Below are 27,854 nucleotides of genomic sequence, written 5' to 3'. Positions count from 1 at the left end.
CGGCCGTTGCCATGGCCATCAGGTAGCGAGTGGTGCAGGTGGAGAGGCCGCATTTCCCCCGGGACAGAATCACAATCGCCATTAAATTCACTGCAGAAAGGGAAGTGAACGGATACTGGGCATTAGAGTCATAGTCATACAGAGTGGAATCAGGCCCTTCGGCCCAACTCGCCCACAGCGGACAACAATGACCCAGTCACACTAGTTCCACTTGCCTTCGCTTGATCCCTATCCCTCCAAACTCGTCCTATCCATGTACCATGAGAGATTTTGCACACCTCTATAAGATCTCCCCTCATCCTCCTGCGCTCCATGGAATAAAGACCCTACCAACTCAACCTCTCCCTATAGTGCACACCCTCTAGTCCTAGTAACATCCTCGTACATCATTTCTGAACCCCTTTCTAGCTTGACAATATCTTTCCTATAACATGGTGCCAAGAACTGAAGACAATATCCGAGATGCGGTCTCACCGACTACTAGACTCAATACTCTGACTGACGAAGGCCAAAGTGCCAAAAGCCTTTTTGACCAACTTATCTACCTGTGGATCGACCTTCAAGGATCTATGCACCTGTACTACTAGATCCCTCTGCTCTACAACACTACCCAGAGACCTACCATTTACTGTGTAGATCCTGCCCTTGTTCGACGTCCCAAAATGCAACACCTCACACTTTTCTGTATTAAATTCCATCAACAATGCTTTCGCCCACCTGGCCAATCGATCCAGATCCTGCTGCAATCGTTCACAACCATCTTCACTATCTGCAAAATTACATTTTTATCAACACCAAATTTGCTAATCGCGCCCTGTGTGTTCTCATCCAAATCATTGATGTAGATGACAAACGGTGAGGGGCCCAGCACCGAACCCTGACGCACACCACTAGTCACAGGCCTCCAGTCCGAGAAGCAAACTTTCAACATCACTTCATTCCATTGAGCCAATTTTCTATCCATTCAGCAATCTCTCCTTCAATCCCATGCGATCGTACCTTCCAGAGCAACCTGCCACGCGGAACCTTATCAGATGCCTTACTGAAGCCCATGTACACAACATCTACAGCTCTGCCCTCATCAACCTTTTTGGTCACGTCTTCAAAAAATTCAATCCGATTTGTGCGACACGACCTCCCACATACAAAACCATGCTGACTATCCCTAATCAACCCTTGCCCATCCAAATGCCTGTCTAACCTATCTACCAGAATACTCTCAAGTAACTTACCAACTACAGATGTTAAACTCGCCAGCCTATAGTTCCCAGCATTTTCCTTGCAGCCCTTCTTGAAAAGAAGCACAACATTTTGCACCCTCCAGCCATCCGGCACCTCTCCTGTATACCAGGGCTCCCGCAATTTCCCCTCTAGTTTCCCGCAATGTCCTCGGATATATCTGACCAGGTCCTGGAGATTTGTCTATCTTCAAACACGACAGCACTTATTCGACGGTAACCTTGACTGCTCTCAAAACACTTCCAGTGACTGCTCCAATTTCTTCCGACCTACTGTTTTTCTCCTCGGTAAGTACAGAGGGAAAATACGCATTTAGGACCATGCCCATCTCCTGTGGCTTCACACCGAGCTGGCCGCTTTGATTCCTGAGAGGTCCCACTGTCTCTCAAACCCTTTTCCCCCTTATGTATTTATAAAATATTTTGAGCACCAGAACAAAAAAGGTTCACCTACAACTTCTATCAACTCACCTGGATCAGGGAAACGGCAGTAATCGGTGCCGTTCCACACAAGCTGTTTGGGCAGCTGAAAGCGCTGGCAATTTCGCGCTCCCGCAGCTGCGAGAGCCACGCTTTAAACTTTCCCACGCTGGCGGTAAAACTCCTGACCTGACTGAGGATCCCAGGTACGGTACCTGGAGACCCCGGGATGACCCCCAGAGCCGACGGGCTGGATCTCCTAGAAACAGTGAAGCTGGAGCTGCCGACTTTGGGGGAACCCCCGTTCGTAACGGAGCTGGAGCTGCGGTCTGTGAAAGAATCCCCGTTCCAGCAGTAAATACAGTACCTGGACACAAAGGGGAAGCCTCCATTGTGTCCAGAAACGTGGCCGACGGGCAGGACTTCAGGTCAGACTGAAGCGCAGGGGACTTCGGCCCCCTCTCCCTACTATCCTACTGGCCAACCTACAGCACCTGTTCCATTATTCTGCTCTGCTGCCTTCATGTACAGCGGGGTGATATTCACAATGTTCCAACCTTCAGGAACCACCCTAACTCTATTCTTGAAATAACACAACTGAATAATGCCTCCTCAATTTCTGAGGCTACCACCCTCGGACCCCTGTGGTGCAGTCCATCCGCTGCAGGTGACTTATCTACCTTCAGACCTTTCCGTTTTCCAGCACCTTCTCCTTAGTAATCGCCACTCCACAAACTTTCACCCACTGAGTCTCTCGGACCACACGCGCCCTACTGGTGTCTTCCACTGTGAAGACTGATGCAAAACAGTTATCCAATTCCACCGCCATTTATTGATTTTCCGTTATCACTTAGCCTGCATCATTTTCTAGCAGCCCAACGTCCAGTCTTGCCTCTTTTTTTACTCTTCATATATCCATAAGAACTCTTGCTATCCACTGTTATATTATTGGACATCTTATATTCGTACTTCATCTTTTCTCGCAGTATTGTCCTTTCAGTTAACTGAAACAATATAGAAACTGAATAGAGCAACATGGCAAACTTTGACACGCTTTACCCCCTTTCTTTGAGATTTTCTAGGAGCCATCTCTGCAAGTGTTCCTGTTAAAAAGATTATCCAACAATGACAATTAGGTGGGACGTCCTCGAAGGACACATGTTCCCTTGTCGATATTGAGACCACCTTTTTTACTCACCTTCTGTCCCCTCTGTCCAGCTTCCGGGTTTACCGTTCGCAGGAGTTCCCACGCGCTATATCTCTAAAATCTGAAGTTAGGTAATGTCTAAAGGAACTGCAGACGCTGGTTAATGCTGGTTAATACGCACAGAAGGACACAAAATGTTGGTGTAACTCAGCAGGTAAGTCAGATCTGCGAAGAAAAACATAAAAAGCTGGAGTAAGTCAGCGGGTCAGGCAGCATCTCTGGAGAAAAAGAATAGGTGGCGATTCGAATCGGAACCCTTCTTCAGACAGCCTAATCGGAATTGAGTCTGAAGATGTGTCTCGTCCCGAAACATCAGCTATTTTTCTCCAGAGATGCTGCTTGACTCGCTGAGTTACTCCAGCTTTTTGTGTCTGTCTTCGGTTTAAACCAGCATGTGCAGTTCACTCCTTACACGGGTCTCTGTACAACATTGATTGGTAGCGTTCCGGACCCTGCTTCGGAAAGGCATCGATCGCTAGTCGGCGAGGACTCCGACCTGTATCTCTCAAAGAAGTACATGTGAAAAATTTCTCACGGACCATAAAAATGCGTAACCTTTCAGTAAAGTCCCTTTTCAAGTCCCTTTTAAAGATTATAGTTATTTTCTTGAATCTCATTAACATAACTCATGAATAAGTTGATGTCCATATGCGGATGCAAATCTTTATTTTTATTTATTTTTTAAGTTCAATCCCACAGAAGACAATTTTTACTCACCTTCTGTCCCCTCTGTCCAGCTTCCGGCTTCACAGTTCGCAGGAGTTCCCACGGTACCCGCAAGAGTTATTACGGATATCGCACTGGCCACTACGTCCATATAATGTTGCAATGCTCAACCACAAGTGTACAAGTCACTCTTGGAGAAATTCAAACTTTCTTGAATTTTCTCCCGAGTCACCAAGTTACACGATTACCTGCCGTTAGCGCTACGGTGGTCCACGGTGGTCCACGAATGCCGTACTGTTATCGCACGAGGTTCCCACAATGTTAAACGCTGGTTAACTCTTGCGTCAAGTCGCCCCGTGAAAAGGCCGCTTAATATTATTGGACATCTTATGTTCGTACTTCATCTTTTCTCGCAGTATTGTTCTTTCAGTTAACTGTTGTTGTTCTTTAAAAACATCCAAAACCTCTGGCTTGTCTCTTGTCAGCCTTTGTCGGCTTATTCATCCCTGGAATCTTTCTTCCTCTTTATAATTAAATGATCCTGCACCTTCCGAATTATTTGCAGAAATACCTGCCATTGCTGCTAAAGCCCCTTATCAGTCAACCTATGCCAGCTCCTCCGTGCCTCGGTCGGCCAATTTACTCAGCGGTAATACCGACACATCCGGTTTCAGCTGTCCCTTTTCTAATTGTAGGTTAAACCGTATCATATTTTGGTCATTACCTCAGTGGATCCTTTACCTCAAGTTCTCTTATAAATGCACAACCCACAATGTAGCCTTATCCTAGCAATGTTACAACATTTTGAGATTTTAAAAATCAAGTCTGTAATTTATCCCATCAGTTAAAGCATTAAAAAAAATAATTTGACACCTAATTCACTTTCATATCTTCAGTATTAAAAACGTTATGGCCATTTTCATACTCGGAAATTAGCATCTTGTTCCCTATTGCTTTTACATTGACAACACAAAAGCTGTGATCGAGAACAGTCAAAAGCCCACACCTTTCTTAAAAATTAAGAGACATGAAATAAATTTTCATTGAAGCATTCTGAAATAAATATGAAACAATCTTACTTAGATTACTTGAAATTAAAGCATATAATTAGTTAGTTACCCAATTGAAACTAATTACAAAATTCAATTACTAGATCTAAACATCTATCCGGGGGAAAAAATCACAGTTTCGCAACTTAAAATGTGAATTAAATGCATCTTAAGGACCACTTTTAGAGGGAGCACGGTGATAAATTAAAATAAATTCGGCGTGAATTCAATGGAGAGGATTAATATCACTGACATTCGTGTACACCGATCATCATTTGGGAAACTTGCAAAAATGATCAGCATCAGGACAAAACATTAAGACACGGATTTATAACAAAATAATTATTCTGCTCATTTACCAGGGACTCCAACGACAGCAACGATCACGTACAAGATTTTGTCCACACTGTGATATCTCTCAATCATGCCTATCATTTTCTCTTCTCAGCCACGTCACCGTATGCAACCTATAATCTCCCGGAATGAAATGCTGGGGCAGAACAATCCCGGAGATGTTATACCATTTACCATCTCCGCCGAGACAGTGAAGTTTTAACAGAGTTAAAAATAGAGACTTTGAAAAAATTCCCAAACAGATTACATCAGGCATGTGAAATCCACGCTGTTAACAGGTTGTGAATATTTTTTTAAATTATGGTTGCGAAACATCAAATCGTGGCGAAATTGAGGAATGGGATTTGGGAGCGGCTTTGTTCCAGCAAAGGGAATATTGTTTCAAACTCAATCAGATCCAACTCTGCACCACAAGTTACTTGTCTGATTTCCTTCACCACGCTTCACTGAACACGGTGATCTCAAATTCCTGGCACTGTCTCGGGGCTTCTGGTGCCCAGTTTCAAGACAGACGGCGGCCACAGGTGGAGGAAATAATTCAATGTGATTACGGTTTATCAGATTGTAACCTTAACTCGAGAATACCAACGACGCTGGTAACCGCACACTTTGCCTGCCTGGAATGTATCTTATTTTGACGCTGGCAAAGTAACATTATCTGCCTTCATCACCTCTGAGGAAATCCGGAAAACATTATTCCTTAACTACCAACTGCACATTCAATGCATCAACCTTATTACGAATGCTCCTGGCATTGAGGCACAAAGCTTTCAGGTTTATTTTTCTTATCTCCCTTCTACCCTTTGCTTCTGTCCTCCTTTTATGTCCCTTTGTCTCCTTGCATTAGTTCCCATCCCCTGCCCTGTTCGTTTTCACGTGACCTTTCCTACACTCTCTTTTGCGCTAACTGTACCAATATGCTTCCACGTTTCTGACCCCCCACCCCCCCCCCCCCCCACTCCCCCACACTGTTATCGGCCACAAATGAGAGCATCCGTGTTTATAATTCCCAGGTTTTTGTACAGCCCTTTTTAAAGAAAGGTCATTGGCCACTCTCCAATCTTCAGAATGCTTACCGCTTGCGAACGACAATTCATGTATCTCTGCCAGGATTCCAATGATTTATTCTCTTCCTTTCCGCAGTTTTCCTGGATATATCTGATCTGGTCCCCGAGTTGTTTCGATCTTTGTAGGATGCACAGCACCTCTTCCATGGTACACCACACCAAGACATTTGAATTGCCCCTTTGAAGATGCCAACTTTTTATGTTTTTGTCCACAGTGAGAAAATCGTATAAATATCCATCGAGGACCTCTCACATCGCTTGCAGCATCTAGGGATAGATGAACACAATTATCTAATATTAGGCCTCCGACGGCTTAAGCATTACATTCTTCAATATCAGGTACCCAATGGTTCGAAATTTAACCTCCAATTTTCTGTCCCAGTAATATAGTGTGGGAAAGGTTAGTGGACAGAACAGGCAGGTGAAAGGCGGAGATCGAGGAAGGATGGTTGGTTTAAACTACACGTATTTTAATGCAGGGAGCTGACGAGTAAGGCAGATGAGCTTAGGGCATAGAGAGGGTACAAGTGAATGGGACATTGTGCCCATGACTGAAACCAGGTTAATGGAGGGACTGGGCTTCCGGCGGCGTCATGGAGAATTAAGGCGCGGCATTGAGCTTCTCCCCCGTAAAAAAACATTGTAAAAGCCGTTTTAAGTCAGCACCGATTTTTTTTAAAAACTCACCAGAGTCGCCTGGTGTTGTGTAAGGGTGATATCATCAGAAGGTGACGTGAAAATCGGGGAGATTAATGGTGAAATCGGGAGTTTAAATGTTTAAATGAGCAGAGATAATCGTTCAAGGGCGCCAGAGAAAAATACTGTCAGCCTTCAGCTCGAGAAAGTATTGGATACTCTGCAAACGACAGAAGAAGGTTCAGAAGAAGAATCTTACAGCCAAGGGTCTCTGCTTGAAATGGCAACAAAAGGAGACAAGAAGGAGACGGGGGTAAAGCAAATGCTTTTAGATATGACTGCTACAATCAACATTACACTGGAGAAGATGCAAAGTATGGAGTCTCATATGGAGAGTAACAAGCAGAGTATGGAGACTAGCATGGAGAGAATTTCTCAAAAAATTGATAATACTTGCAGTGAGAAAAGAACTGAAAAAGCAGTATAAGGAATTTGATAAGAGATTACAATCAGAGTGTGTCAGAATTAAAAATGATTACAACAAGAAATTTAAAGGTGTAAAGGATGATATCGGAAAGCTGGATGAGATAATGGAAGAGATGGAGAATGAGATAAAAGAGATTGTCTCGGAAATAAAGAGTTTGAAACAATCACAGAAAACTGAAGAGGAAAAACTTGGAGGAATGACTGATAAATGTCTGGACTTCCTGAGGAAACAAGAACTCGGAGATATAACCTGAGGATTCTCAGAGTAAAGGAAGGACGAGAGGGGCATGAATCTCAAGCATGTACTTTCGTTACTGATTTACTCAAAGATGTCTTTGAACTGTCGGAAGAACCAAGAATAGACGTCGCTCACCGAGTTGGGTATGTTGCAAGAGGAACAAATTATTCAAGACAGATAATTGTGAAATTCCGTGACATCTCTTCAGTGGAACTTATATTGAAAAAGATCACTCATGGAAAGAAGCTGACATACCGTGGGGATTATGTGTGAATATTTCGCGATTACTCTCCCGAGGTAGTCCAGAAAATGAAATTGTTTACACCGGCAAGACACACTTTGAGGGATGTCCCGGGAGTAAGATATGGAATTTACTTTCCCGGAAAAATGAAGGTATCTTATAACGGCGTTGAACGCTCATTTGCAGATCCCGGAAAAGCTTTAAAGTATGCAGAGGATATCATAAGAAAACATCGGGGCAAGCTGCCGACAAGGAAGAAGATTGAACTTTTTACAGAGTTTTGAACTGATTAAAATGGCCGAGCTACCCCGACAATTATAAAGCTTATCTCGTTGGAATGTGTTATTCAGAGAGCTTGGTTATATTCAACCTTGGATGAAAAGGTCAAAGTTTAACCCCTTGCTTGTACGGTAGTTAACCCTGTGGTACCGGCTTGTATGATGTATGGTAGTTATAGAATGGGCTATTATGTAAGAATCCTGGGTGGATATCTATGGGAAAGTTTAGGTTAGATTAAGATTGGATAAATTGGAAGGACATATATACTTATATAATCGTGTATATGTTGTGTTCTATATTTGTTTTTGTTTTTTTACTCCTTATGTCTCTTCCTGATAATTTTTATTTTTTATTTTTTCTCTCGGCTGTCACTGGCGCTGGTTTGATAAACTCATATAAGAAAAGACAACATATGAAACGGTATGCAACTTTTTATGAGGCTTTACCAAGGGGGAGGAGCTCAATGTATAACAACATCACGGAGGTCTACACATTTTTTGCCATCATTGATGGCTATTCGTCCTTAAGGTATCTTCCCTTAGATACCTTAATAGCACCTTTTTTTTAAAAGCACAATCAAGATTTTATCTGTTTAATTTTTTGGAAAGTAATGGTATATCACATTCTTTCTTTCTTTTTCTAAGGCACTTTACAAGAAGGAGATGCAATATAAATCTAATAAACCGGGATGACCACCCAACTCCTAAAATTCTGAGGTATTTGGTTGGTTCAGGAATATTACCTTGATTTACAATGCAAGACGATAGACAAATAAAGAATGGAGGAATTACATTTTATAGTTGGAATATAAGGGGTGCCAAAGAAACAATTAAGAGGGGTAACATTTTTGCCCAACTAAAATCGTTGAAAAGCGACATAATGTTTTTACAGGAGACACACATGAAACAACAAACACAAATGAGATTAAAGGCGAATTGGATAGGCCAAACATACTACTCCTCATTTACTTCTAAATCTAGCGGTACAGCTATTCTTATTAGAAAAGGTATTCCTTTTAAATTAAAGAATACTATATCAGATAAAGAGGGAAGGTATATTATAGTTTCGGGTGAAATTTATGCAACCCCACTAACTTTGATAAATATTTATGCTCCGAATTTTGATAACCCCAATTTTTTGATAAAATTATTGACATAATATCAGAGTTTAATTACCAAAATGTGATAATAGGGGGGGAATTTAACTGTGTTTTAGATTCATATCTACACAAATCAGCAAAACAAAAGAAGAGTAATTTAAAATCTAAGACAAGCGAACTTCTAAATACATATATAAAAAAAACTAATATAATAGATGTATGGAGATCTGCTAATCCAGTTGGAAGGGAATACTCGGTTTACTCTTCGGTACATAAAACTTATTCAAGAATTTATTATTTTTTAGTGGATATGAAATTAATGCCATATACAAACAACCCAACATACCACATTAGTAGTATCTCAGATCACTCTCCGTTGACATTTTCCAGTAAAATTTGAGGGAATGCCGGGTAAAAATCTTTTTTGGAGGTTTAATACACATATTTGAAATGACGTGCAAGGCTATCAATATTTAAAACAACAAATGAAACTTTTTTTCGATACAAATGATATACCAGGTACTTTGCCTTCTTTATTATGGGAAACTTTTAAGGCATTTATGAGAGGAATTATAATTTCATATCAAAGTTTTCAAAATAAAAAGAATACGACAGAACAATTGTTGTTAGAACAAGAAATCAGACAGTTAGAGTTGGATAATGCCAAAGATTCCACGACAGATAAACACAATAAGATAATATTACTGACATTTAAACTTCATCGAATTTTATCGGCAAGAGTAATAAGTCTATTCCAAATTACAAAACAGGAACATTTTGAATTTGGTGACAACCCACATAAGCTTTTAGCTCGCCGATTTGAAAAAACAAGAAAAGGAAAATACTATAAACAAAATTAAATCAGAGAAAGGTGAATTACTAATACTACCTAAAGATGTTAATAATAGATTTGCCCAATTTTACCAAAACTTATATGCATCTAAAATTAAAATAGAAGATAGTAAAATTTAAAAAATTCTAGATAACTGGAATCTTCCAATACTGGACCTTTTGGAACAAGAGGAACTAGGAGCTCAAATTACAATCAAAGAAATAGGTGAACAATAAAATCGCTGAAAAATGGTAAGACACCGGGACCAGATGGTTTTAATAATGAATTTTATAAAAAATTTCATGAGATAACGACCCCTTATTTATTTAATTTATACTCCCATTGCTTTTAAAGAAAACAAACTACCTGAAACTCTAACAGAATCAACTATTACGCTATTCCAAAAAAGATAAATATTTAGAATATCCGGGCTCGTACAGAGCTACATCACTTTTAAATACAGATCAGAAAATTTTAGCAAAGATTTTAGCAAGAAGATTAAGCAAATATATTAGTAAATTGATAAACCCTGATCAAACGGGGTTTATACACAAAAGATGCTCATTTAATAATCTGAGACGCCTGTTTAATATAATGTACTCGCATGAAGTAGAGGAAGAAGATATATCAATTATTTATTTGGATGCAGAGAAAGCATTTGATCAGGTAGAGTGGCAATACTTATATAAAGTACTACAAAAATTTAATATGGGAGAGAATTTTATAACATGGGTAAAATTATTATATGATAAACCGATTGCAAAAATTTTAACTAATAACATGTTATCTCAAAAATTTCAACTATCAAGGGGTAATAGGCAGGGATGTGCACTATCACCCCTGCTATTTGCCCTTATGATAGAACCCCTGGCTGAAAGTATAAGAATTCATCCGAATATTCAGGGCTATAATACCAGGGACTCAAAGAATAAAATCTCATTATATGCAGACGATATACTTTATATATTACAAAGTCACAAACGAGGATACCAAATTTATTAAACTTAATAGAGGAATTTGGGTCTTTTTCTGGATATAGAATAAACTGGAATAAAAGTGAAATCATGACATTAAAACCTCAAGAACCTACACACTTATTGAAGTTCCCCTTTAAAATCGCAACAGAAAAATTTAAATATTTGGGTATTCAGATTACTAGAAAATATAAAGCATTATTCAACGCTAATTTCATACCTTTATTAAATAAACTTAATACGCTGATTAAATTTTGGAAAACACTTCCTTTATCATTATTAGGTAGAATAAATGCAATAAAAATGATCTTCCTACCACAATTACTATACCTATTTCAGTCTATACCGGTATATATACCAAAATATAAAAAAAAAAAAATTAGACTCTAATATTACTAATTATATTTGGGACTATAGATCACATAGAATCACAAAAATCACTTATGTAAACCAAAAGAGATCGGGGGACTTTCACTTCCGAATTTTATGTATTATTACTGGGCAGTGTATATTAAGAATATGATTTATTGGTTGGATAGTTCTACCCAACAGACAGAATGGATAAAAATGGAGAAGGAGGATTGCCATCCTTGTAATATAGGAACGATCCTCTTCTCCCCCAAAAAACGGAATAACACAATATATAAGAAGAACCCAATTATATATGGTACAATAAGAATTTGGAAACAAATAAAATTATCTTTAAAATTAAGAAATCTATCACTGTTAATGCCAATAGCGAATAACCCTTTATTTAAACCATCTCTTATTGATAAGATATATAACCAATGGGAAAGTCTCGGAATTAGAAGGATCGGGGATATGTACGAAATGGGAAACCTACTATCATTCCAACAATTACAATTAAAATTTAAATTGAAAAACAACCAATATTTTAAATATCTTCAGATTTGCGATTTCATGAAAAACTGTATACAAGTATATCAAAAAGTAACTCCTGACTTATTAGAAGAAGCAATGAATATTGAAGCTGACTCACAAAAATTAATATCATATTTATATAATAGTATTCTAAATATAGACCTACCATCGACAGAGGTACTTAGAGAAGAGTGGGAACGGGAACTAATGATAAAAATTACGAAGGTTAAATGGGAAAAATACTTGATATGTATTCACAAATGTTCAATTAATGTAAGACATAATCTAATTCAATTTAAAATTGTACATAGATTATATTATTCAAAAACAAGATTGAACAAATGTTATCCAAATATATCCGCCACTTGTGATAAATGTCTAGCCCAAAAGGCAACTATAACACACTCCTTAGTTTCCTGCATAAAACTTTATAGATTTTGGAATGAAATTTTTGAAATATTGTCAAAATTATTCAAGACAAGAATGGAACCTAATACTGAAATGATTATATTTGGCGTAATGGAAGATGGGAATAAATGGAACACATCTCAAAATCTATTCCTTAACTATGGTTTAATAATAGCAAAAAAATTAATACTTACATTTTGGAAGGGTACATCAATACCAACGCTTAAAATGTGGATTGCAAGTATGTTGGACACAGCTCATCTTGAGGAAATGCGATTCCTCCTAATGGATAAATCAGACCAATTCATAACGAGTTGGTCTCCATTCGTCGTTTTTTTGGAATCATATGGTGCAACACAATTGTAAAAGAACTGTTTCAGGAAAGGACGAGGGTTGGTCAAGATTATAAATAATGATCTCCTTTTCTTTTTTATTTTATTTTATTTTCTCTATTTTCTCTCTCAACTTTCTTCATTTACTCGTTTTCTTTCTTCACACACTATATATTTCACATCTTTCTATCCTTTACTATCTAACTTCTTTTTCTTATTCTAATCTTTTTTCAATGTAACAAAAAAAAAGAAGTTGTACATAAAATGTATTATGAAAATATATATTAGGCACTTTGGTGCCATATGACTGTACTTACTTCTAATAAAATAAAAAAAAATAAAAAAAATGGAGGGACTGGACTGGCAGCTTAATATTCCGGGGTGCGGGAGACAGGGGTAAGGGAAAAAGAGGGGGAGGGTTTGCGTTGTTGGTCAAGGAGGATGTCACGGCTGTGATCAGAGGTGAGAGTAAGGACGGTTCGTCTATATGGGTGGAGCTGAGAAACAAGAAAGGGATGATCACCTTGTTGGTGTGCACTACAGACCCCCGATTAGTCAACGGGAATTAGAAAAACAAATGAGCCATGAGATTGCAGACAGGTGCAGGTCAAATAAGGTTGTTGTAGTAGAGGATTTTAACTTTCCCAATATAGATTGGGTAAATCATAGTGTGAAGGGTTTAAATGGGGTGCAATTCAACAAGTGTTCAGGAGAGTTTTCTTAAGCAGTATGTAGAGGCCTCCACATCGTGAGAGGGCAACACTGGATCCAGTATTGGGACATTGCGAAGAGCACGTTAATGAATTGTTTGTGGAGGAGCCTTTTGGGTCCAGTGGCCACAGTTCAATTAGGTTTAAAATAGTCATGGATAGGGACCGAGTGGGTCCCCGTGTTACAATGATCAACTGGGGTAAGCCCAAACCATGAGGGTCTGAGAGAAGGTCTCCCTCAAGTACCCTCAATGCGGGTAAAAGGACATTGGCCAAGTGGAATGTTTTTAAAAGTGTACTGAAGAGAGCTCAGCATATGTATGTCCCCGTTAGAGTGAAAGGCAAAGCATGCAAACGCAAGGAAGCTTTGGCTGGCGTGGTAAAATTGTGGCGTTGGTCAAAAAAAAGGATGCATGGGACGTGTATAGGCAGCTGGGATCAAGTGCATCCCTGGGTATGTTTCGGTAACTAAGGAGTTACCGAAACTTATTTCATTCAATGAAAACGTTACGAAGGTAAGCTAGCCAAGAATATGAAAGAGGCTAGGAAGAGCTTCTTTTAGGTATGTGAAGAGGAAATAAATAGTTAAAACCAAAGTTGGACCCTTGAAGAATAAAAAGGGTGAATTTATTATGGCAAACAAGGACATGGCAGATGAGTTGACCAGGTACTGTTGATCCGTCTTCACTAAGGAGGAAACTACCAATCTTCCCGATGTAGTAGTGGCGAGAAGATCTGGGCTGACAGAGGAACTGAAGAAAATCCACATTAGGCGGGAGGCTGTGGGCCGAGGAGCTTTATTCAAATGTTTCGTGTCCCATCCCGCAGAACTACATGAAATTTTCACATATTGTGTAAATATGTTAAATAAATCATCCCTGAAACTCGCAAGAACAAAACTTGCACATTGAAAAAAATTGAATCAGAGAAAAATCGGGAAAAAAGCAGGTAATTTTAGTCCAATCAAAGAACGTTTGACATTGAGTCGGACGCCAGTTGGCCAATCACGCGCTTTGTTTCAGGCTAGCTAGGCAGAGAGCACACAACATAGCTGAGAGGACTTCACTGATGCCTGTTTTACGGGAGATTCCGATGGAGGTTCTTTGTTGTTCTGTGGAATACATGTCGTGGAACCTTGCAGCAGGGTGATTGAATTTTGTGAGAAAAGCATTAAGACGTCTGAAGAATGTGCAGCTAGGTGGATAGAAGTGGAACAAACCCTTGAAAGCAAAGTTCCTGCTGAGGTGCTGCAACACAAAGTCGTGAAACCAGTGAATCTTTGTGAATCAACTGAAACGGAAAGGTAAGATCTAAAGTTTGAATTTATAAAAATTAATCTGTATGGATTTAAATTAATTTAATTGCACCCTTTTATAACGTGAAAAAAATAGATTTGGGGGCTGTACATTCACTCATTCATTCATTCACTCACTCACTCATTAATTCATTCATTCATTCACTCACTCACTCACTCACTCACTCACTCACTCACTCACTCACTCACTCACTCACTCACTCACTCACTCATTCACTCACTCACTCACTCACTCACTCACTCACTCACTCACTCACTCACTCACTCACTCACTCACTCACTCACTCACTCACTCCCTCCCTCCCTCCCTCCCTCCCTCCCTCCCTCACTCACTCACTCACTCACTCACTCACTCACTCACTCACTCACTCACTCATTCCATCATTCATTCATTCATTCATTCATTCATTCATTCATTCATTCATTCATTCATTCATTCATTCATTCATTCATTCATTCATCAATCATTCATTCAGTCATTCATTCATTCATTCATGGTTGGGGGCCTAAATTATATGTATCCATAACAAGGTAAATTAAACATTTTCACTAATGCCAGCTTGTTGTAGTGTAATACGTATTTAACATCTAATCTCGGAGCTGCCTGCGAAAACTTATCGAGTAAAAGTGCTCCGATCGCGCGGCCTATGTACTTAACATAGTGAAGTCGCGGTCTCAATTAAGAAGCGGCCGATTCGCGAACGCGGAGCCGCGGAGTCTGTTTGCATCATCTCCGCGGGGGGGGGGGGGGGGGGGGGGGGGGTGGGGGGGGGGGGGGGGGTGGCAGGCTGTAAATAGTGCCGTCCATGGAGGCTCCGACCATGCGAGAAAAACGGACGAATATTCATTGCACTTTATAGGCTTCCTTTGGAGTCAGAAATGGCTGATGTTTATGTAGAAATGAAATGGTATATGTGAACTTCAACTTGAACTTGAACTAGTTTATCTATGGTAGTAACAGTGTTATTCTCATTAACATTAAGAAGAGGTTTTATGAATTGAAGTTCATGCAGACTTAATGACTATGAGATTTTTTTGTAGCCTCTGCCTGACCCTCCACTTGAACTTGAACTAACTTTACAATGGTCATCAAATCTTATCAAAAGACTTGGAATCTGATGAAGAATGTTCAGATGAAGATCAGATGTAATGTAAACAAATACATTGGGGAAATAAATGATTATATATAGTTTTATTTTAAAATGTCGATCGTTTCACTGTTTATTTGGTCAAATTATTTATATATAGTTTAAATGGACTGCAACACGGAAATAGGCTGCCCATGGTATAATATGGACATTGGCTACTAGATGGCGCTCACTTTCCCGATCTCATTTTCTAATTAGTTTAATTAATTAACGTGCAACTTTAGGCACTGACGAGTTATGACTTCCTTCTCAATTATATTTCATCAATCAACCAATCAATCAACCAATCAATCAACCAATCAATCAACCAATCAATCAATCAATCAATCAATCAATCAATCAATCAATCAATCAATCAATCAATCAATCAATCAATCGATCAATCAATCAATGAATCAACAAACAAACAAATAAACAAATAGATACATAAATAGATAAAATAAATAAATAAATAAATAATTAAATACATCGATCAATCAATCTTTATTGCCATCTTGCAAAGCAACAGTTGTTTAGCAGTCTGGTAGTCCGGGCTTTGATGCCACGGTATCTCTTGCCTGATGGCAGGAGATTCAGATGTGTGTGGAGGGGGTGCAGTCTGTCCTTTGCTATGCTCAGTGCTTTTTTCAGGCAGCGGCTCTGGAACAGTTCTTGTACCGAGGGTAGGGAGACGCCAATGATCCTTTCTGCTCCACTGACTACCCTCTGCAGAGATTTCCTGTCTGAGCAGTTACAGTTGGAGTACCACGTGTTCATGCAGTACGTGAGAACAGACTCCACCGTGTCCCTGTAAAAAGTCCTGAGGATGTTGGTGGGGAGTGAGACCTGTTTGAGTTTCCTCAGGTAGTGCAGTCGCTGATGGGCCCGTTTGACAATCTTAGTGTTGTTCTGGACCAGGTGAGACTGTCTGTGATTTGCACTCCGAGGAACTTTATGCTCCCCACTCTCTCCACTGTGGTGCCACTGATGTTGAGGGGTGTGTGGGATGATGGTGTTAAAGGCTGAGCTGAAGTCAATGTACAGGATTCTGGTGTAGGTGTTTTTGTTTTCCAGATGAGCGAGTACTGTGTGCAGCGTAGTAGAGATGGCATCTTCTGTAGAACGGTTGGGGCTAAAGGGAAACTGGAGGGGGTCTAACGATGAGGGGAGGCTGGCAGTAATTTGAGGTTTAACCAGTCGTTCAAAGCACAATTACTATGGGGGTCCTCTAAATTCATCTAAATTTGTGAAAAATTCCATGTAGTTCTGTGACGTAGGTCACGAAAACCGATTTCTGGACACATTTTTGATGCTCGGCCCACAGCCTAATCGCACTTACAATGAATATACTGGGGAAGTCTTCATTGTGGCCGGAAACCTGGTTAATGGGGTGGTTTGCGACTAAGACTGAAACGCATGAGAATCCGATCCCCCCTCCCCCCTTACCGTGAGAGCTTCTTCCCAACACCCATCAGGCTATCAAACTTGACAAAACACCCAATAACTATGGGCTATGTTGGCTACACTCGGATTCTGGCTTCTTTAAACTAATTTTGGGGTTATTTATTATCTTTTAATGTTATTTGAGTATTGGCTTTTCCGGTTTATTATGCTACTGCAGGTAAGCATTTTGTTGTCCCATTTAAGGAATAATAAAAGGAATAGGTGATGTTTCGGATCGAGACCGTTCTTCAGACTGAGATTCAGGGATGTGGGTAACGAGGTATGAAAAGGTTCGGGACAAAGCAGAGAATACTCTGATGACAAACAAGCCTAAAATGGTCCATTGTTGGCTGAGGAAGAGGTAAAAATGAAGGGATAAGAACAGTGAAACTATCAAAACGACTGGGGTGGGGGAGGGACGGGGGGGAGAGAGAGGGAATGGAAGGATTACCTGAAATTAGAGACATCAACTATCATACTTGCTGTGTTATTAGGAATTACTTTAGATTTATTTAAGATGTTTCATTATTAGAGCAGGGTTTCCCAACCTTTTTCGTCCCGTTTACCCTTGGCAACTTTTCGAAAGTAAATTTACCCTCACACTGATTTGTTCAGTAATTGAGTTTACACTTCACCCCACCACCAGGACTGTTAAAACTTGGCCTGAAGGAGCTTCCTCACAGCTACAGGACTGCTTTGAAAGGACAAACTGGGTCATTTTTGGAAATCAGGACTTGGAGGAGTACACATCCACGGTACTCTTTTACATCCAGAACTGTGTTGACAACGTCACCGTCGACAAACTCATCCGGGTGCACCCCAACCAGAAGCCGTGGATGACAAAAGAGGTCCAAACTCTCCTCAAGGACCGCAACACCGCCTTCAGGTCTGGCGACAGAGCCCCGTACAGCGCTGCTAGAGCCAACCTGAAGAAAGGCATCAGGGATGCCAAAGCGGCCCACAAGAGGAAGATAGACGACCATTTTAACAACAACGATCCACGGCGGGTGTGGTAGGGCATCCAGCACATCACCAACTACAAGCCCAGCAACAGCACGACGGCCGACGGCGACGCCTCACTGGCAGAGGAGCTGAACTGCTTCTTTGCTCGCTTCGAGGCAGAACCAGAAGAGCTCGTCACCATTCTCCCACCAGCCCCTAACAACAACAACTACACCCTCACTGTGCAGGAGCATGAAGTGAGGCGGGTGCTCAGGGCGGTGAACCCGAGGAAGGCTGCCGGCCCGGATGGCGTGACAGGAAGGGTTCTGAAGGAATGTGCAGACCAGCTCTCTGAGGTCTTCACGAAAATCTTCAACCTGTCCCTGTCCAACTCCATCATCCCACCGTGCCTGAAGTCTGCCACAATCATCCCACTACCAAAAAAAGCCTGTTATCAGCGGCCTTAACGGCTACCGACCGGTCGCTCTCACACCAGTCATCATGAAGTGTTTCGAGAGGCTGGTCCAGCAGCACATCAAAGCCAGCCTCCCGCCCACCTTCGATCCGCACCAGTTTGCCTACAGAGCAAATAGGTCCACTGAGGATGCCATCGCCACTGCTCTTCACACTGCACTGACCCACCTCGAACACCTATGTGAGGTGGGAGCTATGTGAGGATGCTTTTCATTGACTTTAGCCCCCTCCTCTACGCCCTCTACACCCACAATTGTGCCCCCGCCCACTGCACCAACACCATCGTCATGTTTGCGGACGACACGACTGTGGTTGGACGTATCTCAGGAGGAGATGAGACAGCCCACAGGGAGGAAGTCCAAAGACTGGCAGCGTGGTGTTCAGACAACAACCTCATCCTAAACACCACAAAAACAAAGGAAATTATCATAGACTTCCGTAAGAACAGTGCAGCTCCCAAACCCCCTATTCATCAATGGGGACTGTGTGGAAAGGGTCTCAGAATTCAGATTCCTGGGCACACAAATTACGGAGGATCTCTCCTGGACTACAAACACCACCACAGCAGTCAAGAAGGCCCAGCAGCGACTCTACTTTCTGAGGGTCCTCGGGAAAAACAACCTGGAGGAGAAGCTGCTGGTGTCCTTCTACCACTGCTCCATCGAGAGTGTGCTGGCGTACTGTATAACCACATGGTATGCCAGCTGCTCTACAGCGGACAGGAGAGCCTTTCAAAGGGTCATCAACACCGCACAAAAAATCACTGGCGGCCCACTGTATCAGGGTCAGAGGGGCCTCGCGGTTCTCCAAGCCAGGATGTCACGATGCAGCTCTCTCTGACTTTTGTAAATCTGCATTTGGAGTCTTGCATTCAACTCTGTTCTTCTTATTACAGGAAGGGCGTGGAGGCTTCGGAGAGGGGGCAGAAGAGGTTTAACAGAATGAAAACCTGTATGCCATGCCTGGGAAAGGGCCCAGTAGCTACAAAGTGAGGCTTGACAGACTGGCATTGTTTTATCTGGTTCATCAGAAATTGAGGGCAGAGGTATATAAAGTTAGGAGAGATATAGATAGGATAGACACTGAAAATCTTTATCCCGGGTGGAAATCACGTGAGGCCATAGCTTTAACGTGAGAGCGGTAAATTTTAAAGGAGATGTGTGGGATGGACAGAGGCGGGTGCCTGGAATGCGCTGCTAGGAGTGGTGGTGGAAGCAGATACGATAGTGGCATTTAAGAATATTATAAATATCTATTGCATAAAATGGGAATGGGGGTTTAGAGATCACAGGTAGGCAAGTAGATTAGATTAAAGATGATAGACACAAAAAGCTGGAGTAACTCAGCGGGACAGGCAGCATCGCTGGAGAGAAGGAATGGGTGACGTTTCGGGTTGACCCCCTTCTTCAGAGTAGATTAAATTAATTTGGAATTATGTTAGACCCTGATTTTGTGGGCCGAAGGGCCTGTTTCTGAGCTCTTGTACTGTATGTATTATGTTAATTCGGAATATTCAATAAACCGATCAATTCAGCAAAAAACATATTTGAACCGATCAATTCAGCAACAAATGTTTTGTTTATTTATAAATCAAAATGTGTAAAATACATCTTGGATTTCCAGTTAAATTTAGAATGAGGAAAACCTTCTCCCCGTCGGGGAATTAAACCCGGGGATACTGACCACTATACTAACGAGGATCCACCTTATGTTTTATGTTGTGAAGCAGTATAATGGACGTAGGTGGAATGGTAGGGGGAAAGGAGAAATGGATGCGATTCGAAGTGGAAGAGGGGACCAAAAACCTGCAATGTTCAGACATTCACTTCTCACTGTTTGACGTGTGCTTCTTCCGTGATCCAGTCACTTATTCAAGTACATGCTCGTGTTGAATTCTTTAATAAAGGGGCGCTTTCATTTTCTAAACGCATGTAACCGGAACTGCGAGTCGTATTCTGTATTTGCTGTCACAACCAGCAGCGGGACTATGCTCGAGTCACAGAGTCACACTGCACTGGAGACGGTTCCGTTCCCCACTCGCCGATGGAATAGTGTGGCCTGCCTTCTGCCTGGTTTACACCGCGTGCCGAAGATAGACACAAAAAGCTGGAGAAACTCAGCGGGACAGGCAGCATCTCTGGAGAAAAGGAATGGTGACTGAATGGGGAAGTCTTAAGAAGGGTCTCGACCGGAAGCGTCACCCATTCCTTCCATCCAGAGATACTGCCTGTCCCACTGAGTTACTGCAGCTTTTTGTGTCTATCTTCGGTTTAAACCAGCATCTGCAGTTCCTTATTAAACCCAGTACCGTCAGCTACCCGTGTATTCACCCCGTGGACTCTCTCTCCTTACTCACCCTCCACTCCGACATAGACTTCCTCCAGAACAAAAACCCTTCGGCCCACTATTTCCATGCCGACCAGATATTGCTCATCTACTCGCATTCCATTTCCCACCACCTGTCCCGTAGACTATTACCCTTCAGTGATTATCAGAGATATCCCCCTTGTCGAGGCGAACTGGGGCTCCGATGTTAAAGCCCCCGGCGGGCGATGGTAAGTCCTGAGGCCGTTTAAGCCACGCCGGGCGATGTTAGGCTCCGGCTCCATGTCCTTACACCCGCGATTCCAGCGGGAGAAGTTGCCGTTGCGGAGCTCGGAAAAGCGGTCTCCCACCAGGGACCTGCGAGCTCCCGATGTTCCCGTCCACCGGGTCTGCGGCCGGTGCTCCGAACTCCAAAAGTCGGGTCGCAGCCGCGCACCACCACAGCTCTTCCCGCTCCGAAGTTGGCCAGCTCCGCGATGTCAGTTCCGCAGGCTCTGTAACTGGAGCCCTCAGGTTAGTCCCGGCCTGAGGTCGCCGCCGGCTCCACGATGTTAGGCCCAACGACATCCGAGACCCGACATGGAATAGTCGGTTCCCCGCACAGGGAAGAGATTTCAAACGGTTTCCCCCACAGCCCCCCACATATACACAGCTAAAAAAATAAAATAAAAACTAACTCAAGACATACATTTAACAAGACAAAAATAACAAAGAGACAGACGACAAGAACACAGGAGCTGAACCATTGGCTCCACCATTTCCTGTTCTATACCATGGGGAGATGTTATGAGGAGAAAGCAGGAGAATGGGGTTAGGAGGGAGAGATAGATCAGCCGTGATTGAATGGTGGAGTAGACTTGATGGGCCGAATGGCCTAATTCTACTCCGATCACTTATGACCAGAACGCAGCTTCATGCAGCAGAGAATGTTATGAATTAATAGGTCAACGGCCGAGCACAACGGGGACCATGACGTCACCCACGGATTCTGCAATAAAACTCATAAAATGATGCAATGAGACGAAGTGTTTGTTGAAATGTACGAAATAAACGTTGTGTACGCGTGTGAACGGACGGTATTTTCTCAAAAGTATCCATCGACAGAATAGCAGAGGATGGTTTCGATCCATCGACCTCTGGGTTATGGGCCCAGCACGCTTCCGCTGCGCCACTCTGCTCTGACAGAAACATTCTTAGCGTGTGTGCTCCTTTTAGCTCATTTCATTGTTTTCATCACTTACCTCACACCGTTTGCAGGCTTTGCTTTCTTTCCTCACGTTCCCACTTCTATCTTCCATTTTTTCCTCCATCTTACTTTCTTTATTTCTTACTCTCTGCCCCAACCTGTTGTTATAACGGCGCTGTCTGTCCCGCTCGGATACACCGTTCCAGAGGTTTTCACAATGAATTTTAAATTATTTAAATTATCCCGTCCCAGCAGCCCTGTTGCTGAATATTCTGTTTATCTTGCTCTGTGTCTCTCCCACATTCATTCGGGCCGATCTTCCGATCACACTTCAATGTAAAAGCAGCGGGCACCGACTGAGATGCAGCCGAGGATTCACCCACACCCGGCTGTTTATTTTGTCCAATCCCCAGATCCCATTAATTTCCCAACCCCGTCAATGCGATTAACTGAATACCAGATACCTCAGTGTTGAAGGGCCAGCAGATGACGTTGACTCTTTGCGGAACTTATCCGGTCCCCGGAGATAGACACAAAATGAATTGAATTGAATGAATTTTATTAGCCAAGTATGTATACATACAAGGAAATCGCCTTGTTGTCTTGTTCGCAAGTAACAACACGATATACAGTAGACAATTAAAAATAAAATGCTGGAGTAACTCAGCAGGACAGGGAGCATCTCTGGAGTGAAGGAATGGGTGACGGATACAGTAGATGAAGTTGGAGGAAGTGCAAGTGAACCTCTGCCCACCTGAAAAGACTGTCGGGTTCCTTAGACGGAGTCGAGGGTGTGAGGGTGGGCGGGGGGAGGGGGGGGGGGGGGGGTATTGGGAGAGGAAAGTAACTGGGAAGGGGGAGGATTGGGTTGGAAGCGTCGAGTTGACCAGGGAGTTCCGGAGAGTACGTTCTCTGCGAAAAGGGGTTGAGATGGGACCAGGGAGTTGTGCAGGGAACGGCCTCTGCGGAAAGCGGGAAGGGGTGGAGATGGTTCTTTAGACTGCAAATCGGTGGGGAGGAGGGATGGTGTCCCATACTCGGATAGTGGACGTGGAGAATTCAGATGAAATTCCAATATTCTCTGCTACTAATCTAGATTCTGTCAGGATTGAAGTCCATTGTTCTCGAATTTGTCGCATATCATTCATAAGACTTTCAATGTTATGCTTCTCAATATCAAGTGTGGAATTACATGATTCAATTACCAGATTTGTTTGGTGGATCATTGTCAGTCTCTTCAACCATAAAGATGGCACCAGAACGTGTTCAAATCTAGACATTACTTCAAAATCCCATTCAGTTCTCTTCGAGATTGTGCTGTAAGATTTGGACGTTCAAGCTCAGTTAAAGCTTTTCTTACATAATCTAAATGTTGTGCAACAGGGTTAACACCGTCAATACGCGCAAACCATCTAGTATTGGACATTCCATGCAGAGAAACGGGAAGATGTAGCTTTCGAAATTCCCACCTCTGTGGACTGCTTCTGAACATATTGTACATTTGTTGAATCGTTCCAAAGTAAGTAGCTGCTTCCTTGCATGACGGAGCAGTCAATACCCATAAGGTTTATTGTATGGTTTCCACAGCTGGAGAAAATGCAGTTTGAATTAAGCTCTCGTACAACTGTTTGTACACCATTATACCTTCCAGACATATTTGATCCATTATCATAAGCTTGCCCAATGCAGACTTGAAAATCCAACTTAAAACCTTCTAAAATATTCAGTATTTGAGTGGCAATTTCAATCCCAGTTTTCTTGACGAAATTATCAAATAAAAATGAACCTTTCACCAATTGAAAATGTTGAACTATCTACAATTTTTGCATACCGAATAATCATAGTGGTTTGTTCCTTGTGTGAATAATCTGGAGTGGCATCGACAATAATTGAATAATATTAGGCATTTCAAATCTCATCAAGGATTTTCATTTGGACAAATTCTCCGAAATTGAATAAATTCATTTTGTGTGCGTGTAGAGAGATTGACATTCTCTTGTGACTTTCTTGTGATTCTCGCACGCGTTTGACATGTTCTGCTAAAGTGGGTCATATTTGCTGAGAAGCTCATTTATGCCAAGAAAGTTTCCATTCCCTATCTCCAAACTATTTATTGCCCTCCTTCCAATGCCCTCGTCTCTCTCACCCAATCACCCCGCTTGATGTTTGGCATCCTCCTCCTCTCTTTCTATCCATCACATGGACCCATCTTGGCCGTGCAACTCTCAATCTCTCTCCCTCCCGTCCCCACAGGTGGGTGATATACGATGCTGAGAAAATCTTTTCAATTTATTAACGGCCACAATATCTTGATACATGTACATCAACAAAAAGTCACAAGGTTGGATCTTCGTGCCACATATTTATTGCTGGGACATGTCGGTCGGTGTTGGCAGGTTCGACCGAAGGGCCTGTTTCCACGCCATGTCTCTACAGCATCAGCACGGACATCCGCAGGCACTATTGGACGGTTGGGCATGGCAATGAAGGAGTGTGGAAGGTGAGTCGTATCTAACTTTGGAAATAAACGGATGAAACAGGACCGACTGTCAACTGAAGTGTCAGTGTCGGGTGGGTGAGGCCGATCTTAGGGTCGGGAGTCAATGACGCCCAAACACAGAGGGAGATTACAAGAGATGAACCACGTTCAGCCTGGAGATCGGAAGGTGGTCCTTGGAAGAGCACGCTCAGATGTGGGAGATTGAAGGATCATTCTCGGCATTTTTTATTTCAGACGGACCTCGTTCAAGAAGCATATCGGGCCTGCGGTGGGAGATGGGACTATTGGTCGCAAGGCGGAGTTTGCCCAAGACCTGTCCCCATTGCGGAGTGAAAGTGCACAAACGGTCCCGGAGTGGAGTTCACATCAGATGGGTTCCCACTGAAGATGAGAAGGGGACGATTGGTACTAGGTCAGACTTTTCACCAGAGTAGTCTCCACTATGAAGGGAGGATGTGTTCTTAGCCGGAGTTTACACCAGACTGTGTACAGAGTCGGGACGACTAGGCAAATGTGCAGTTCTCAGTGTGAGGGGATTGAGGTCACGGAACCGTGGCTCTCGATGTAATCATCCGCCTAGAAAAATCTGGTGGTGAATGTGAGGATCACGAGCACGACCAGAGAGGCTGCATCCGCCTGTAGGATGCTCTCATCGCGCGCATTTATTCATGAGCCGGAGCACTGAAGCGAACGGATATTTCACCGCTCCCTTCATCTGCTCTCTAAACGTGGACTGGGTGGCCACGTAAATAAATGTGTTCGTGCAGCAGCTGAGATCACTCAGCCAATTCCTGACGTCGAAAGCGATGTGAGCAGCGACATTCGGAACTTTTGAATTTCCTCTGATTTTATTATAGACGAAGTGTGAAATCAACGTCAGCCATAGTACGATGAAGCTGCCGGAGATGGTGAAGAGTAAAACCACAGACTTTCTCCTGCTCTCCATCTCCGGGTCACTGCGGCTTTCCTCCTTGCTCAGACCCCTCAACCCCTGACGGACTCGACTAGCCACTAAAATTTGGCGGACTATCAGACCATTGAGCATTAGAATTACAACGAAAGGGACCAACGGATTGGAAGCCTTGTTGAAGTAGTTAAATGCCTCCCATCCGGGGGTAGTTTTAATACTGGACAACGTTTTTACAGCCCCATGGGACATTGTCGATTATCACAGCGGGTCCACTTACGAAGTGGAAAGGGACTTTTTTCAGAAGCATCAGAACGCCGCCTGTTGCGAGAACCGCGGCCGCAGTTTTCCCGGTGCAATATTTTGTTCTCAGCTTCTGGCAACAAATGGCGACAAACCGATCAAACGTGAAAGTGGCGGTGAACCAGACAGAACAGTCTTTAGCTGCATACTTTAGCACCAAGGTAACACATAACACAGTAAACTCCACCGAAAGTAATATATTCGGATCTGATACAAAATGACCTCGATGATGAGGACCAGAAGATCGGCCGCTGCCATGGCCACCATGTAGCGAGTGGTGCAGGTGGAGAAGCCGCATTTTCCCCGGGACAGAATCACAATCGCCATTAAATTCACTGCAGAAAGGGAAGTGAACGGATACTGGGCATTGGAGTCATAGTCATAGAGTGATACAGAGTGGAATCAGGCCCTTCGGCCCAACTCGCCCACAGCGGACAACAATGACCCAGTTACACTAGTTCCACTTGCCTCCGCTTGATCCCTATCCCTCCAAACCCGTCCTATCCATGTACCTGTCTAATCGTTTCTTAAACGATGGAATAGTCCCAGACTTAACTACCTCCTCTGGCAGCGTGTTCCATCCGCCCACCACCCTTGTGTGAAAAAGTTACCCCTCGTATTCCTATTAACTATTTTCCCTTTCACCTTGAACCAATGTCCATTGGTCCCCTATTCCCCTGCCCAGGGCAAAAGACTCTGTGCATCTACCCGATCTATTCCTCTCATGATTTTGTACACCTCAATAAGATCTCCCCTCATCCTCCTGCGCTCCATGGAATAAAGACCCTACCAACTCAACCTCTCCCTATAGTGCACACCCTTTAGTCCTAGCAACATCCTCGTAAATCATTTCTGAACCCCTTTCAAGCTTGACAATATCTTTCCTATAACATGGTGCCAAGAACTGAAGACAATATTCGAGATGCGGTCTCACCAACGTCTTATGCAACTGCAACATGACCTCCCAACTACTAGACTCAATACTCTGACTGACAAAGGCCAAAGTGCCAAAAGCCTTTTTGACCAACTGATCTACCTGTGACTCGACCTTCAAGGAAATATGCACCTGCACTCCTAGATTCCTCTGCTCTACAACACTACCCAGAGGCCTACCATTTACTGTGTAGATCCTGCCCTTGTTCGACGCCCCAAAATGCAACACCTCACACTTTTCTGTATTAAATTCCATCAACAATTCTTTCGCCCACCTGGCCAATCGATCCAGATCCTGCTGCAATCGTTCACAACCATCTTCACTATCTGCAAAACTACATTTGTATCATCAGCAAACTTGCTAATCTCGCCCTGTGTGTTCTCATCCAAATTATTGATGTAGATGACAAACAGTGAGGGGCCCAGCACCGAACCCTGACGCACACCACTAGTCACAGGCCTCCAGTCCGAGATGCAAACTTTCAACATCACCCTCTGCTTCATTTCATGGAGCCAATTTTCTATCCATTCAGCAATCTCTCCTTCAATCCTCTGCGATCTAACCTTCCAGAGCAAACTGCCATGCGGAACCTTGTCAAATGCCTTACTGAAGTCCATGTACACAACATCTACAGCTCTGCCCTCATCAACCTTTTTGGTCACGTCTTCAAAAAATTCAATCCGATTTGTGAGACACGACCTCCCACATACAAAACCATGCTGACTATCGCTAATCAGCCTTTGCCCATCCAAATGCCTGTATATCATATCCATCAGAATACTCTCCAGTCATTTCCCCTGTAGCTCTTCTTGAAAAGAGGCACAACCTTTGCCACCCTCCAGCCATCCGGCACCTCTCCTGTATTTAAGGACGATTCGTAAATTTCTACCAGGGCTCCCGCAATTTCCTCTCTAGTTTCCCACAATGTCCTCGGATATATCTGATCAGGACCTGTAGATTTGTCTATCTTCAAACACGACAGTAACTTCAGTACTTCTTCGACGGTAACATTGACTACTCTCAAAACACTTCCAGTGACTGCTCCAATTTCTTCCGTCCTACGGTTTTTCTCCTCGGTATGTGCAGAGGGAAAATACTAATTTAGGAGCATGTGGCTCCATCTCCTGTGGCTCCACACCGAGGTGACCGCTTTGATTCCTGAGAGGTCCCACTCTCTCTTTAACCCTTTTCCCCCTTATGCATTTATGAAATATTTTGGGATTGCCCTCAATGCTACCCGCCAGAGCTATCTCCTGGTCCCTTTTTGCCTTTCTGATATC

The 27,854-nt window shown here is 42.8% G+C and overlaps 1 long non-coding RNA gene and 1 other non-coding gene across 2 annotated transcripts; both read right to left on the bottom strand.

Moving 5' to 3' along the window:
• On the bottom strand, window positions 1-27,065 carry LOC116966403. Its single transcript, XR_004410006.1, has 4 exons — window positions 27,054-27,065; window positions 24,334-24,341; window positions 14,976-14,982; window positions 1-90 (listed from the first exon to the last, which is right to left on the bottom strand). It is a non-coding gene; the product is annotated as an uncharacterized LOC116966403 (long non-coding RNA).
• Window positions 21,851-21,922, bottom strand: trnam-cau. Its single transcript has one exon. It is a non-coding gene; the product is annotated as a tRNA-Met (tRNA).
• Window positions 27,066-27,854: the final 789 nt, after the last annotated feature.

Source organism: Amblyraja radiata, chromosome 37 (genome assembly GCF_010909765.2).
Source record: "Amblyraja radiata isolate CabotCenter1 chromosome 37, sAmbRad1.1.pri, whole genome shotgun sequence".
NCBI classification, from domain to species: Eukaryota; Metazoa; Chordata; class Chondrichthyes; order Rajiformes; family Rajidae; genus Amblyraja; species Amblyraja radiata.
Note: the sequence above shows the minus strand (reverse complement) of the source record. Positions and strands in the feature narration are given on the sequence as shown.